Source organism: Asparagus officinalis, chromosome 7, assembly GCF_001876935.1.
Source record: "Asparagus officinalis chromosome 7, Aspof.V1, whole genome shotgun sequence".
NCBI lineage: Eukaryota > Viridiplantae > Streptophyta > Magnoliopsida > Asparagales > Asparagaceae > Asparagus > Asparagus officinalis.
This window is the reverse complement of record NC_033800.1, coordinates 78,031,762-78,046,632: the sequence shown is the minus strand read 5'-3', so window position 1 is coordinate 78,046,632 and position 14,871 is coordinate 78,031,762.

Here is a 14,871-nt window from a genome sequence, read left to right as displayed (position 1 = left end):
GGGGTAGTTTAAACATAAACCTCTTCATTTATAAAATCATTTAGAAATGCATTTCTTAACATGCATTTAAAATAGTTTAAAATCTTTAAAAAGTAGCAAATTGTTAAAAACATAAGGATTTGACTCTATCATTGCAACTAGTGTAAAGGACTCGTCACAATCAATGTCCTCAAAGTCAAAATCAACAAAAATCATAATATGTAAACAAAAATATTAATTTTGAAAACAAAATTTAGATAAAATTTTCACCAATATATATTTCTAAAAATAAGTTGTTCAAATACATTTTCCAAAAAGAAATAAAAATGAAAATGCTAAAAACTTAATTTTTAAAATCAAAAACGTTTTGGCACACAAACACTCTTAGTGCCGGAGAGTTTAGGGACATGACCCATATTAATAAAATTCAAAACCCTTGGGTTATGACCCCATTTGGACGCATGTAGTGTACGTGTCTGGTCATAGCAATAATTATGCAAATGACCCATTCTATTGCAATAAGTGTAATAAAATGGATTCATTTATTTTTGTTGACTATGAGATTATGCACGAGGAATATTTGCAAATAAAAATGATCTTTTTAAAGTATTTTGCAAATGTGAATTTTTTTAAATCGAAACAGTATTTGGCCAAATGACCAAATCTACCACAATAATCATATTTAAACACATTCAGATGCTTGTTATTAACATTGAGTGCATATGTGTGTATATGTTGAAAAGAAACATTATGAAATGCACAACAAGCATTAGTATTATAATTTGTAGGTTTACGTGCATCCTATTAAAATTTAGCAAGATGACCTTTATGACCTCAATTTGTGCATTTATAAACTTTGCTATACATGTGTACATAGTGTGTGGGTTGTTTGGAAGAATTAGCACATGACTTTGCACACGAGACCATATGTTTCTTATTATTGACAATACATATATTTAGGGTTGAATTTACAGATGACATACGGTCTTTCATATTATTCAACACATCATTTTGCACATTTGCTTTGTCAATAGAAGTAGAACAAACATATATAGTTATTCTTGAAAGAATTAAATTTATTTATAATAGTTTTTACTTCTAGCATGACATCATTTTTGTCATGATTTAAGCTAGCAATCTTCAAAATCAAGGAATCATGGTCCAATTTTAATTTTTTATTGTTTTCTTTAAGGATAACATTCTCTTTGGTAATAATATCAAATTTAGAAGCTAGCATATCATTATCAGATTTTAAGTTATTATGCTTACTTTTTAAGTTTATAAAATTATGATGCAATTTGTTGTAGACATGCATTCATCTTTCTTGAGCACTAGCGAGTTCATCTATAGATAAATCATTATCGGATTAGGACTCACATACCTCACTAGGGCTATCGCCTAGTAACCGTGTGCATGATGAAGCTCTAATGATGTTAATAGTTGCACTTAGAATGGAATCCACCAAAATATGTTGGATTTCCTCCAAGTTCCCGTGATGTGCTTCTATATGTTTCCACAAAGCGTAAGCACTATCAAAATGAGAAAGTTTGTTAGAAATAGATGGTTCAAAAGCTTTAAGTAAAAATTCTAACAATAACTTGTTCATTATAAATATCATTTTATTATTATTGATCCACTTAATTTTCTCCAAAGTGGGCACAATATAAGCACATTCAATTATTTTCCATAAATCATTATGTTTAGATCTAATAAATAGTTTAAATCTAACCATCCATTGAGCATACGGGAAATCAATGAATTTTGGAGCAACATTAATATCATAACCAAAACTAGGTGCACGATGTAAATCCATGAAGAATATACAAGCAATGAAAAAATAACCGCAAAAACTAGATTAGCAATAATGCAAAACGAGGATCTTTGACTCTAGGCGGTTAAGCCACAAATCAAAGAGCACCAAGCTCTGATACCAATTGAAAGTACTTTAGAGGGGGGGTGAATATGATAATTACTAATCTAATACGATTACGATGCCAAATTAAAAATTATTAACAATATCCTAGAATATGATATACACATGTTATATATGTAAGGATATATAAAAAACAATAGGCGATATAAACTATAAGACAAAAGGCGATATAAAAATATACACAAGAAAATTACGCTAATGCCAAACACTAGCAAGCAATATGATCACGGAGTTCGGTTAACCCTCAATCTACGTCTCCGCTCTTCATCTTGCCAAGATTCTCCACTAATCACAAATTTACTACATAGTCTATTTTCAAAGGTCACCGAAAACTTTTACAATCATACATTGACAATCACATAATACACTTCTCTAAGTGTTAGCCTACTTGTGTTATATTCCTCAAGTGTTTGGAATTACTATCTCTCCCTAGGCTTTAACAACCAAGCCACTCCTCTTGGAATTGAGCCCGGTCTCTTCTAACCACTCCTCTAAGTGTCCTTATGTATTACAACGTATTATCATAAATAAGTGCAAATAAAAAGGATTTGTTCTCTAAACAAGGATGAGAATGAATTTTAAGCACACTCTCAAAAATACTCTCTCACAACCTAAGTATAATATAAGTGAAATACTTAAGCTTAAGTGGTTGTGTGTGTAAGCAATGAGTACAATAAAATATAAACTCAAATCAATCTAGCATAAATATATGAGAATCAAAATATCAAATAGTTAGAAGATGATTTTAGAAAAACTTCTCTAAAACAAGCAAGAGAGAGATACAGATTTTGAGGGTGAAATCCTCAAGAACGATGTTGCAATCCTTCTCTTGTGAAACTCTCTTCACATAAACAAACACACTTAACTTTTCCTAAAAAATCTTTAAACAAACTTGCAAAGATCTTTTATAAACTTCCTTGGTTGAACAAATGAATCAAGAGGGCTATTTATAGCCTCTCCAAACAAACAAAACATTTAGCCAAAAAACTAGCTGTTACAGCCTTCTGACCGTTGATCGGTCGACTGATGAGTCATGGTCGGTCGACTAATTTGTATGCAAAATTGGACACTGGAAAATCACACTGATCGTTCGACTGATGATCTTCATCGATCCACTAATGAGAGGATATCGGTCGACTGATTTTAAAAATTGGTCGATTAATAACATGCACGACAGATTCTAAAATTCTGAGAAGATGATTTTCTAAATTCAATTTAAAATAGCAAGCCAACTACAAAAATAGTAAAACTTTGAGAAACATTTATACACATGAAGATAAACATGTTAGAGATGAAATGTCTATGATATCACTTCGTATTTGTGAAAACTCACTGACCGAAAAATAGATATTCGAGTTTCTAAAATTTCTTGAAGAGTTGATTTTGTAAATTTGATTTAAAATAGTAAATCAACTCTAAAAATGATAAAACTTTGGAAAATGTTAATACACATGAAAAAGAACTTGTTAGAAAAATAAGTTCTCAAGTTACATTACCCATTTGTGATAACTCATTTATTTTGCAAGTCACTCAAAAATACGAAAACGTGAAAACTTGATTTTGATGAAACAAGTTTTGAAACATTTATCAATAGATTAATAGACTTGAGTAAAGATATAAGATCATGTCGTTAAGTCTATAATCTAAAATGGTGATAAATCAAAATAAAATATGTGTGTGTATAAATTTTGAGCTCTAAGTATAAACACACAAAGTATAAACCTAAAAACATTATACCCAGGCAATAGATCTTCAATTAAACTCGTCTTGGTTGCGGATCAAGTAATGATGAATCTTGACTTAAATTACGACGGCTTCACTATGATTTCCTTCCAACCTCCTTTGAATGTCATCGTTGAGCTTAATTCCAACCAACCTCCAATCTAGGATTTTTGTGTAGGGTACCTAACAATCAAATTCAAACACTCAACAAACAATTTTAGGAATTGTTTGTTAATCGTAAAAACCAAATTAGAGAGTAGGCTCATAATCATGATACCTAACAATTTTTTCATGGATCCTTAAGCTTTCTTGAGCCTTCTTTTGCCTTCATACTTGGGCTTCAATAAATGGTAGAAAATTAGAAAATTTAAGTCTTTTAGGCTTTTATTCATTAATCTTCATTAACCTACAAATTAAGATAAAAATAAGTTATTAGTGATATATTTATTTAAAGAAGATAGATAATGAGGATATAAAATTATAAAAAAATATAACTATCAAATACTCACATACCTAAACTTTTGCTATTCCTCTAGCAAAGAAAGAAATTAAAAGGAAAGAAAGAAGAAAAAATCCTTTAAACCCCTAGGTTACCCTAGAGGATGAGTTGTAGTCTCGTGATGATTTGTAGTGAATGTACCCATAAAAATCGATTAACTTGCCAATTTAAAGAAGTTTGTGAATAATTAATAATTAATATATTTAAACACTCTAATTGAAGCTAGTTTTTACTCAAGAAAATATTTTCATGTATAACTCTAAGGTAAATCTCTTAGAAAATCTTTTCATTATAGTTATACTAAGTCTACTTAGAATTTAATTTAAAAGTTCTGAAAGAAATAAGCTAACTTCTTATTTTAAATAATTTTTATGTCTCGTAATCAAAATTATTTTTTAAGAACATATATACAAATATAAATATATAAAAAAACATTGTTAGTCTTTATGCCTTCGTGATTTTGCTCTACTTCATCGGACTTTCTAAGTGATTATTTAACGAGTATTTGAGCCAATGAATCCTAACCCGATTGGGTTAAGGTCATTAAGTATAGAAATACTCTTTGGGCTTAATTACTTGGTCAACTTAGGCTTATAAGTTAGAGCTACCTTGAGTTTGAAGACAGCTTTTATTGGCCTACTCCGTACCTTCTTTTACAAAGTTTGCTTTTTTTAATATATATATATATATAATATATATATTATATATATAATATATATATATATATATAATATATATATAATATATATATATATAATAATATATATATATATATTATATATATATATATATATATATATATATATATATATATATATATATATATATACATATATACATACATATTTATTTATTTACCTCGAAATCTATTTAGATCAAGACATCTTGAAAAATTATTTCCTACTCTGAGTTAAGCATGAAAAAAATTCATTTCTTTAATTAAAAGTCTAAGTCAAGACTTTAGTAAGGTATACTATTTTAAAAATTATTTCTTAAAAAATTTAGATAGAGTTATCTTAAAAAGTAAACTTGAGTATAAAACTAAATAAGGAATAGAAAAATTAAATTTATCAAATACATTAATTATTAATTAACTCTATTAATTTGGCAAGTTAAAATATTTTTATGTTTTTTTAAGAGAGAAAAAGAATGTCATAGCAAAAAGGAATATAAAATTTAAAATAAAGAGGAAAAAATGACACAGCAAAAAGGAATAAAAAATTGAAATAAAGAGGAAAAAAATAACTTGTCCCTACCCCACACCTAAATTTTGCATTGTACTGAATGCAAACTCTATAATGCACAAAGTAAAGCAGATAAGAGTCAAAGTAGTTACATTTATTCAATCAATTTGGAACAATGATGAAATGATAAAAATCTGCAATTACCTTTGGTATAAGGAGGATGAAGTCAAATTTATTTTCTTTTTTTCTCTTTTTTCACATCTTTTTTTCTTCTTTTTTTTATTTTGTTTTTTTTTTTCAAAAGAACAAGAAACTCTCAAATGAGAGAAGAATAAATTCTTTTATTATTTGTATTATCATGTGACAAAAAGTAAAAATGTAGAATAGCCGATTGAACAAAAAAAGCTCGTATTCTACATCCTATTGCTAAAAAATTTACCTTAGTTTTTAAAAACCGTTTAAGATGATGAACTCAAAAAGATTCTTAAATTATGTGTGTTCTGAAGGTTCCAATAAATTCTGCAACAAGTGAAGGTAGGTATCGATGGTGTTATGCATTCTGAAAACTTTAGATTTGAATTTAGATTCCTTGTTAGCTCTCATGTTTATAAGCCTACTATATAATCTAGTTTTAATGATTAACAAACAATTTCTAATATTGTTTGTCGAGTGTTTATATTTGATTGTTAGATATTCTACACAAAGATCCTCCGTTGGAGGTTGGATGGACTTGTGCCTACACGATCATATCCATTGGAGGGGGAACATCGGAATTAAGCCAATACATTTAAGTCAAAGATTCAAGATCAAGCTTCATTCGCAACCAAGATCGAGCTTCCATGAGAGATCATTAGCTTGAGTATAGTGTTTTAGTTTTTAGGAGTTTATACTTGTGTGTAAATAGTGCAAACTCAATATTATACACACACACACATCGTTTTTGTTTTATTTGCTTTCAAGTTTAGCCACATAAAAATAAAATAAATAAATATAGTTATATACACACATATTTGTTTGATGTTTATACGTGCTTGAAATGATTTCATTAAAATCAAGCTTTGACATATTCAAATTAATCAAATCATGTTTTTTGTTTTTAGACTTTTGTAAGTTTGCAAAATAATCTATTTATGTATTAAAGACTTAATTATATCATTTTACATCTTTTATAAAGTCTATTAATCCATTTAAAAGGAGTTTGAAACTTGTTTGAATTGATTTTGTCAAAATCATGTGTTTATTGAGATTTCATATTTTGGACTAATTTGTAAAATGATGAGTTTTTACATTTGGGAAATGTAATTTAAAAAATTCTTTTTGTAACGTGTTTATATTCATGTTTATAAACATTTTTCAAAATTTTACATTATTTGGAATTTATTTCATATTTTTAAAGAGGGTTTAAAGCTGATGTTTACTGTTTATATCAGGTCTTGTGCACGTTTTAAGTCGTCTTGCTACAGTACCAAGTCGACTTATAAAGTGCTGCATAGATGGTGTTTTTAATCTTCTGAGTCGATTCATAATATAACAAGTCAACTTATACTATATAAGTTGACTCATACCTATCATAAGTCGACTTACAATAGAGCCGTTGCACAATAACGGTTATTTTCCAGATTTTGCTGTTTTTGATGTTTTTGTTGGTTTTTGCTAGGTTCTTGGGCATGGCTCTTGTAACCTATATACACCCTTTGTATTAAACACTCTTAACTACTAAAAAAGTTCTAAAATAAGTTTACAAAGGTTTTTAGTTTGTTTCAAATTTGTTTTCAAGTGTGTTTGTGTGAAGTTATTTTCACAAGAGGAGGACATTACTCTTTTCGTGTTTGGGCTTCAATCTCATCTCTCTCACTCTTGATTTTCTGAGAAGTTTATGTTAAACTCATCTCTAGCTTTATATATATATTGTTGCTTATAAATTTCATTAAGCTAGATTATTTATTGAGTTTGCATTCATTTTTTACACACACAACCCTTGAGCTTTAGTATTATCACATTGAGTATAATTTGGATTGTGGTGAGTGCATCATTGAGAGTGAGCTTACATTGAGTTCTCATCCATTATAGAGAATAAACCCTTGTATTTTAGCTTATTTGTGAGATTACTTTGTAATACATGAGGACACTGAGAGGAGTGTGTGGTAAGAGATGGGGTCAGTTCCAAGAGGAGTGGTGTCGGTTGTAAAACCTAGTGAGAGGTTATAAATCTGAGCACTTGAAGAAGGTGACATGGGCTAGGCCAATACTTAGAGGGTGTATTGTGTAGTTACAAATGTGAGAGTTGTAAGAGTTTTTGGTGAGCTAGAAAACCAATTGTGTGAATTGTAAACATTTTCGGTGAAGATTGAAAACCAGTAATGATGGTGGAGATTCTCCTTGTAAATAAGGAGCAAAGATGTAGGTCGAGGGTGACCAAACTCTGTGATCATATTGTGTTTGACTTGGTGTATTATTCTTGTGCTCATTATTTATCATATTTCCATATCGCCATCGTCTCATAGTTTATATCGCCCTTTGTTTATTTGTTATCCCTGCATATATCTCATTGTATATCATACATGCTGGGATAATTGTTAATTAGTTTTTAATTTGGTATTAATATCAGATTAGATTAACATATACCTTATTCACCTCCCCCCTCTAGGGTAATTTCATTCCTTATTGATTAAAGTTTGTATGATCACAACCGGCTCTTTAAAATTTTCCTCAAACCTAGGATTCATGGTTGAGGTATGAAAATTTAGTTGTTATTTATTTTCTAGGATCCTATGTTTATCTTAATCTGTTCTTCAAAACTAAGATCAGATTAACATGTATCTAACACAACTCCATTACTCTGAAAGACCTGATCTAACCTATCTAGAATCTTTAGCTCCTCACCAAAGATTTCTCAAATCTCTAGTCTAACTCATTCTTTTCTTCTAACTGTTAATTGAACTTTCCTGAATGTAATTTATTTCTAGAGGTTGATTATTTGATTGGTTCCCTGAATTAAAAATATTAAGATCAATACTCAAATTCCTAAAGGACACTTTTATTTGATCAGTTCTACAATTGATGAGAACATTAGAAGTGTCTAAGAACGGTCTTCTTAAGATGAAAGGTATCTGTCTCTTGGGATTGAAAACGGGTTGTGTTTCCAAGACTACGAAATCCATTAGAAAAAATAAAATCTCTAACCTTAATCAGAGCATGCTCTACCTCACTCATGGGGATTTTGACAGATCTATCCACTAACTACAAAGTGCATCTGATTGGTTTGAGTTCTTCTACACCTAGTTGCTGGTAGACTGAATAAGGAAGCAAATTAACACTAGCCGCTAAGTCTAAAAGTTGCTTATCAATGAAACTATTTCCAATGACACATAAGATGGTAGGACAACCTGGATCCGTATGTTTCAAAGGTATGAGCTTTGAGAGTATATCACTAATATTGGTAGCAAGGAAGACTTTCTTCGAAACATTTATTTTTCTCTTCTTAGTGCATAAATCTTTTAGAAATTTTGCATAAGAAGGGATTTATTCAGTTACATCTAGGAGAGGAATGTTAACCATAATCTCTTGAAAGTTTCTAAAATCTTATCCTCCAGAGGGGAGTATTTTCTAGGTCTAAGTCTGTCTGGAAAGGGAGAAATAGGTTTAAACCTATCAAAATTAGGCTCAAATTTGGGATAAGGTTTGTAGTCATCGGAGGGAAGTGATTGTTGAATAGAGTTATCAGAATGAGAAATAATTTTTCAAATTTGAGAGTTTAACTTGGTGGCATTCTAACTTGTTTATCGACCTATTTCCCTAACCGTAGTGAATTGATTGCATTCACTTGAGCTTGGTAGGTTGAACTTGATCCCGTGTCCTTAGAGTTGGCCACGGGTTGACTCGAAAATGTTTCTTTTTCTCTCTCACTTATAGTACTAGCTAGTTGACCAAGTTGAATTTCTAACCTAGCTATGGCTTGGGTTTTAGAATTAAGAATTTGTTTGGTTTATTGCATGATGGAATTCAAAGTATTGAATGTTTGAGTCAACAACTTAGTGATCTGTAAAGAAGCTGTAATCATGGTCTCCAAACCATTTTCTAGATCATTGAGAGGTTTATCATAATCAAAACTTAGAGGACTACGATGTACAGATTGATGGTGAGGAGACTGATTTAGATATGATAGATTTGGTTGTTAAAAATAATTTTGGGAACTGAAAGGAACTATATTTCTTCTAGGAAATTGTTGGTTTGAAGAGGAACTGAAATTTTGATTTCTAGAGTAGTTTCCTAGATTCCATGCAAAGTTCGGGTGATTTCTCCAACCTGGACTGTAAGTTGGAGAAAATAGATCATTCACGGGAATTTAAAATGCAGCATTTATCTGACCTAGTGATTGATTATTTCCTAAGAGAGGACATACATTCCTCTGAAATATGAGATGGAGAAAGACAGTTGTGATAACTTGAGGTAAAATTTTGATTGATTTGAGCTGGAGCTCGTTCCTTGATTTCTTAAGCTTCTAACTTACGCATGATTGTAGCCATCTTTGCTTCGGAGGCTATGTTAATCTCTAGGGACAGACCACTGGACTTGAGTTGGGGAACTGATGAAACTCTATCATCACAGTGTTCCCACTGCTCTGTTTTTTTGGATAAATTCTCTAAAAATTTCCAAGCTTTATCGACATTTTCCTTCATGAAATGCCCTTGATACATCAATTTTAAGGAAGTTTTTAAAGAATAATCCAATCCTTCCTAGATGATTTGGCATAATCATCATTTCTCAAGATTGTGGTGAGGACATTGGATATGAAGATCCTTAATTTTATCAAAATACTTCCAGAATAGCTCTCTCAAGACTATCTTAAAGTTTTGAATACTGTTTCTAAGCTTAACTATTTTGTGGATAGGCAAAAAAATTTTCAGGAGAACGGTGACAAACTCATCCAAGTTAAGATAAAATTTGTGGATAAGCTACACAACCATTTCTTAACTTTGTCCTTAAGAGTGCATGAAAGGAATAAATCTAAGCTTAATTGCATCCTACGATAGTTCTCTAATCTTAGTCATAAGACAAACTTCCTCAAACTAGGAGATAAAAATGTAAGCGTCATTTATTTTATTTCCTAAGAATTTTGGAAGCATGTTTATGTAATACAATTTAAGCTCAAAATTAGTTCCATTAACCTTGGGAAGCTTAACATAAGATGGGATTACATTCCCAGTTGGGTAACACATATCTTGAAGAACGGATGGATTAGCCATTTCAAAAGATGGTTCAACACGAAATTTTATTGGTGATATCACTAACCCAAATTGTTTACACCGAAATAAATAGTAATCTTTTAACTAAAAAATTCTAAAAAATAAAAGTTAGTTTTTTTACTAAGGAAAAAAATTAAAAGATCAAAAAGATAATGAGAAGAAGGAAAAGGAAAAACTAACTAAAAAAATTAAAAATAATTACTTTATTTCAATCACTTTAAATTCTAGGGTTAAGTCTAGACTCAACTAGATCAGCTCCTAACCAAAAACTTCTTTAGTAAAAAGATTAAAGTTTACTCAGACAGTTAGACATGCAAGAATAATACTAGAGGGAGATCAAAGATCAATTAAGTACCCCGTTCCTTACGGAGTGCTTTACGCAACTCCTAAACCTTGCCTTAGACACTAACGGATTCAAGTAAACTTAAACCAGTTCACTTAAGGATTTCTTATTTTTTTTATGAGTTTGAGTCCTTTGGAGCCAACATCTAATGAGTTTAAAAAAACTTGGGTTTGTGTAGTGAGAAACTAGTGATTTTTAGGCTAATAAAAGGGTGATCAAATCTCTTACCTTATCTTGATTAGGGGGGTTTACCCCTAAGAATATTTTTAAGTGTGTGCCAAATCAAGATGCTCAAATCACTTAGGTGAATTCCTACTAACTATATGCAATGCAACCCTTGAAATTAAAAGTAACTACAAAAGGATGCAAAAAAAATCTTTTTATTTTTTAACTAGGGTTAACAATCAAACAAATGTGATAAAGAGAGCTCTTGTTTGAGATTAGGCTAAATACTCATATTAGTATTTTAATTCCACCCTAATTTCTAACAAGGTATTTTAAATAGGCAAACCCGCTTTAAGATATTTTAATTGATCCAACTAACCAATAAGGCATGGTTTCTCGTCGGCGGGCAAATTTCCTGCGAGGTCTCGTCACGTGCATGGCACATGATGTCTCAAAACTCGTTTTTAGCAGCAGCGATGGCAACAATCTCGTCATATTCAGCCGATTCGATGGGGTTAGCGATCTCAGGCGGCGTCATAATCGTTATTTTATCCTACTTTGGGCTGAATATGACGAGATTATTGCCGTCGCTGCTGCTAAAAATGAGTTTTGAGACATCACGTGCCATGCACGTGACGAGATCTCGTCAGAAATTTGCCCGCCGACGAGAAAACATGACTTATTGATTAGTTGGATCAATTAAAATATCTTAAAGCGGGTTTGGCTATTTAAAATACCTTGTTGGAAATTGGGGTGGTATTAAAATACTAATACTTAAGGATTTCTTATTTTTTTAATGAGTTTGAGTCCATTGGAGCCAACATCTAATGAGTTTAAAAAAACTTGGGTTTTTGTAGTGAGGAACTAGTGATTTTTAGGCTAATAAAAGGGTGATCAAATCTCTTACCTTATCTTGATTAGGGGAGTTTTACCCTTAAGAATATTTTTAAGTGTGTGTCAAATCAAGATGCTCAAATCACTTAGGTGAATTCCTACTAACTATATGCAATGCAACCCTTGAAATTAAAAGTAACTACAAAAGGATGCAAAAAAAATCTTTTTATTTTTTAACTAGGGTTAACAATCAAACAAATGTGATAAAGAGAGCTCTTGTTTGAGATTAGGCTAAATACTCATATTAGTATTTTAATTCCACCCTAATTTCTAACAAGGTATTTTAAATAGGCAAACCCGCTTTAAGATATTTTAATTGATCCAACTAATCAATAAGGCATGTTTTCTCGTCGGCGGGCAAATTTCCGACGAGATCTCGTCACGTGCATGGCACGTGATGTCTCAAAACTCGCCGACGAGAAAACATGACTTATTGATTAGTTGGATCAATTAAAATATCTTAAAGCGGGTTTGGCTATTTAAAATACCTTGTTGGAAATTGGGGTGGTATTAAAATACTAATACTTAAGGATTTCTTATTTTTTTAATGAGTTTGAGTCCATTGGAGCCAACATCTAATGAGTTTAAAAAAACTTGGGTTTTTGTAGTGAGGAACTAGTGATTTTTAGGCTAATAAAAGGGTGATCAAATCTCTTACCTTATCTTGATTAGGGGAGTTTTACCCTTAAGAATATTTTTAAGTGTGTGTCAAATCAAGATGCTCAAATCACTTAGGTGAATTCCTACTAACTATATGCAATGCAACCCTTGAAATTAAAAGTAACTACAAAAGGATGCAAAAAAAAATCTTTTTATTTTTTAACTAGGGTTAACAATCAAACAAATGTGAGAAAGAGAGCTCTTGTTTGAGATTATTATCTTGTTAGTAAATGTCCATTTGGATGGTGAATTTTATTATGGTAGACAAAAGTAAATTTCTTTTAGATCCTAATTGTCTCTACTCGTAAGAAACTAACTAAAGGAGTGGAATTGAAATACTAGAAAGAAGAGTTATGATAAGAAAATCTTTAATCTTCAATCTTCAATCCTTAATCTTCAATCTTTAAAGTGGTTCCTTCACAAGAAAACACATAAAATTAAAGAACCAAAATAGAAAATTTCTTCTAATAAGCACCTTCCCCGGCAACGGTACCAAAAACTTGGTATTGTATTTGTGAATATGTCAAGATTGCATGCACAATCAAGTTATAGTATAAAAAATGTCGAATCCCTCAAGGAAGATGTTGTAGGAATTAATCAAAAGTGATTCTTAAGTTTTGTGTGTGTGACAATAATGAAAAATATGTGATTGTGGAGAGATATGAGGAGAGTGGTTGTGACAATATGAAAATAAAAATAAAACTAGTGTGAGAGGGGAGGAAGAAGGATGAAGAAATAGAAATAAAATAAAATTAAGAATCAAATAAAAAAATCAAAGATAAAAAGGAAAATTAAGAAAGTAAAAGATGGAGAATTCAATTAAAGATATGAGGAATCTAGAATTGAATCCCCTAGACAATTTTAATTATAAATTATGAACTATTCTATTTTTATCATATTTTTACTTCAGATTTATTAAGCATATACTATCAAACCATTTTAGGAAAGCATAACCTATCAAATTATCATCTAAATAAAATTAACATTCATGAAAAAATAACAACTAGATATTAATTCTAGAATTTCTCCTACCAATTATACAAGAAAATAAATCTATACGACAAAAATAATTATAAGAAAATAAAAGAAAGAAAGTAAATCTACTTTACAAGACTTGAAAATATATCTAATACAAAAGGGTTTTAGCCCCTTGAATATCTAAAGCAAGAAAAAATATTATAAAAATAAATAGATAAAAGAGAAAATCTTCATCTTGATCTTCAACTTTATCGCATCTTCATCTTCATTATAAAACAAAGAGAAGAAAAAAAATATGAAGAGGTGAAAAAAAATTTAATAATTGTAACAAAAAGTTATAATTTTAGAAGGTCTTCGTAATTAAAAGTAACCCTCCTGTCCAAAGGGAGTTTTTACAAAAAATTTCACACTGAAACCCCTCTTCCTCTACCCCTATTTATAGCCTACAATAATGAATAAGAATCTGTAGATATTTCTTGGAGATCAAGGATTAAATCTCAGCCTTAAATCTGTTTCTGTTATGAACCAATCGTTAACTAATTGGTTGGGCAATCGGTTGGTGAATTAGTCAATCAATTGGTTTGCATAAATTTAGTTTTTTGTTGACTTCTTAACCTAATTTCTTCATGGCTCCTTGAGCTTTCTTGGGCATTTTTTTGTCTTCATATTTGGGCTTCAATAAATGGTAGAAAATTAAAAAATTAGAGTCTTTTGAGCTTTTATTCATTAATCTTCATTAATCTGCAAATTAAGATAAAAACAAGTTATTAGTGTTATATTTATTTAAAAAAGATAGATAATGATGGTATAAAATGTAATAAAAATATGATTATCAACATATAAACAGATTATTATAATAATCAAGAGAAAGAAATGGCAAGCGCAACAAGATCGAAGGAGGTATATGGAAGGTTAAAGCAATGTTGCAGAGGATTATCATGAAGTGAAGCAGAAGTGTGGATCTGGAGCTGTCATGCCTAGTGTCCCAGTTACGAATACAAGCATGTGACTCAGTTGGTAGAATGCCTGTGAGAACCAGGTCAGACGGATCCTCATGCACTTACTTAAGCCTCATCTAGCCGAACTTCTACAGAATAAGGGTAAAATAGTAATTATATAGCTGAGGTGGGAAAATTGATAAAGGTCAATTTCTTGTTAAAATAGACAAAACCAAGTAAAAGAACTAAACTACATAGCACAGTGGGACTCTAAACCAACATACATAAGGGAAATATCATAAAAACAACCACTTACCAACTCTTAGGAGG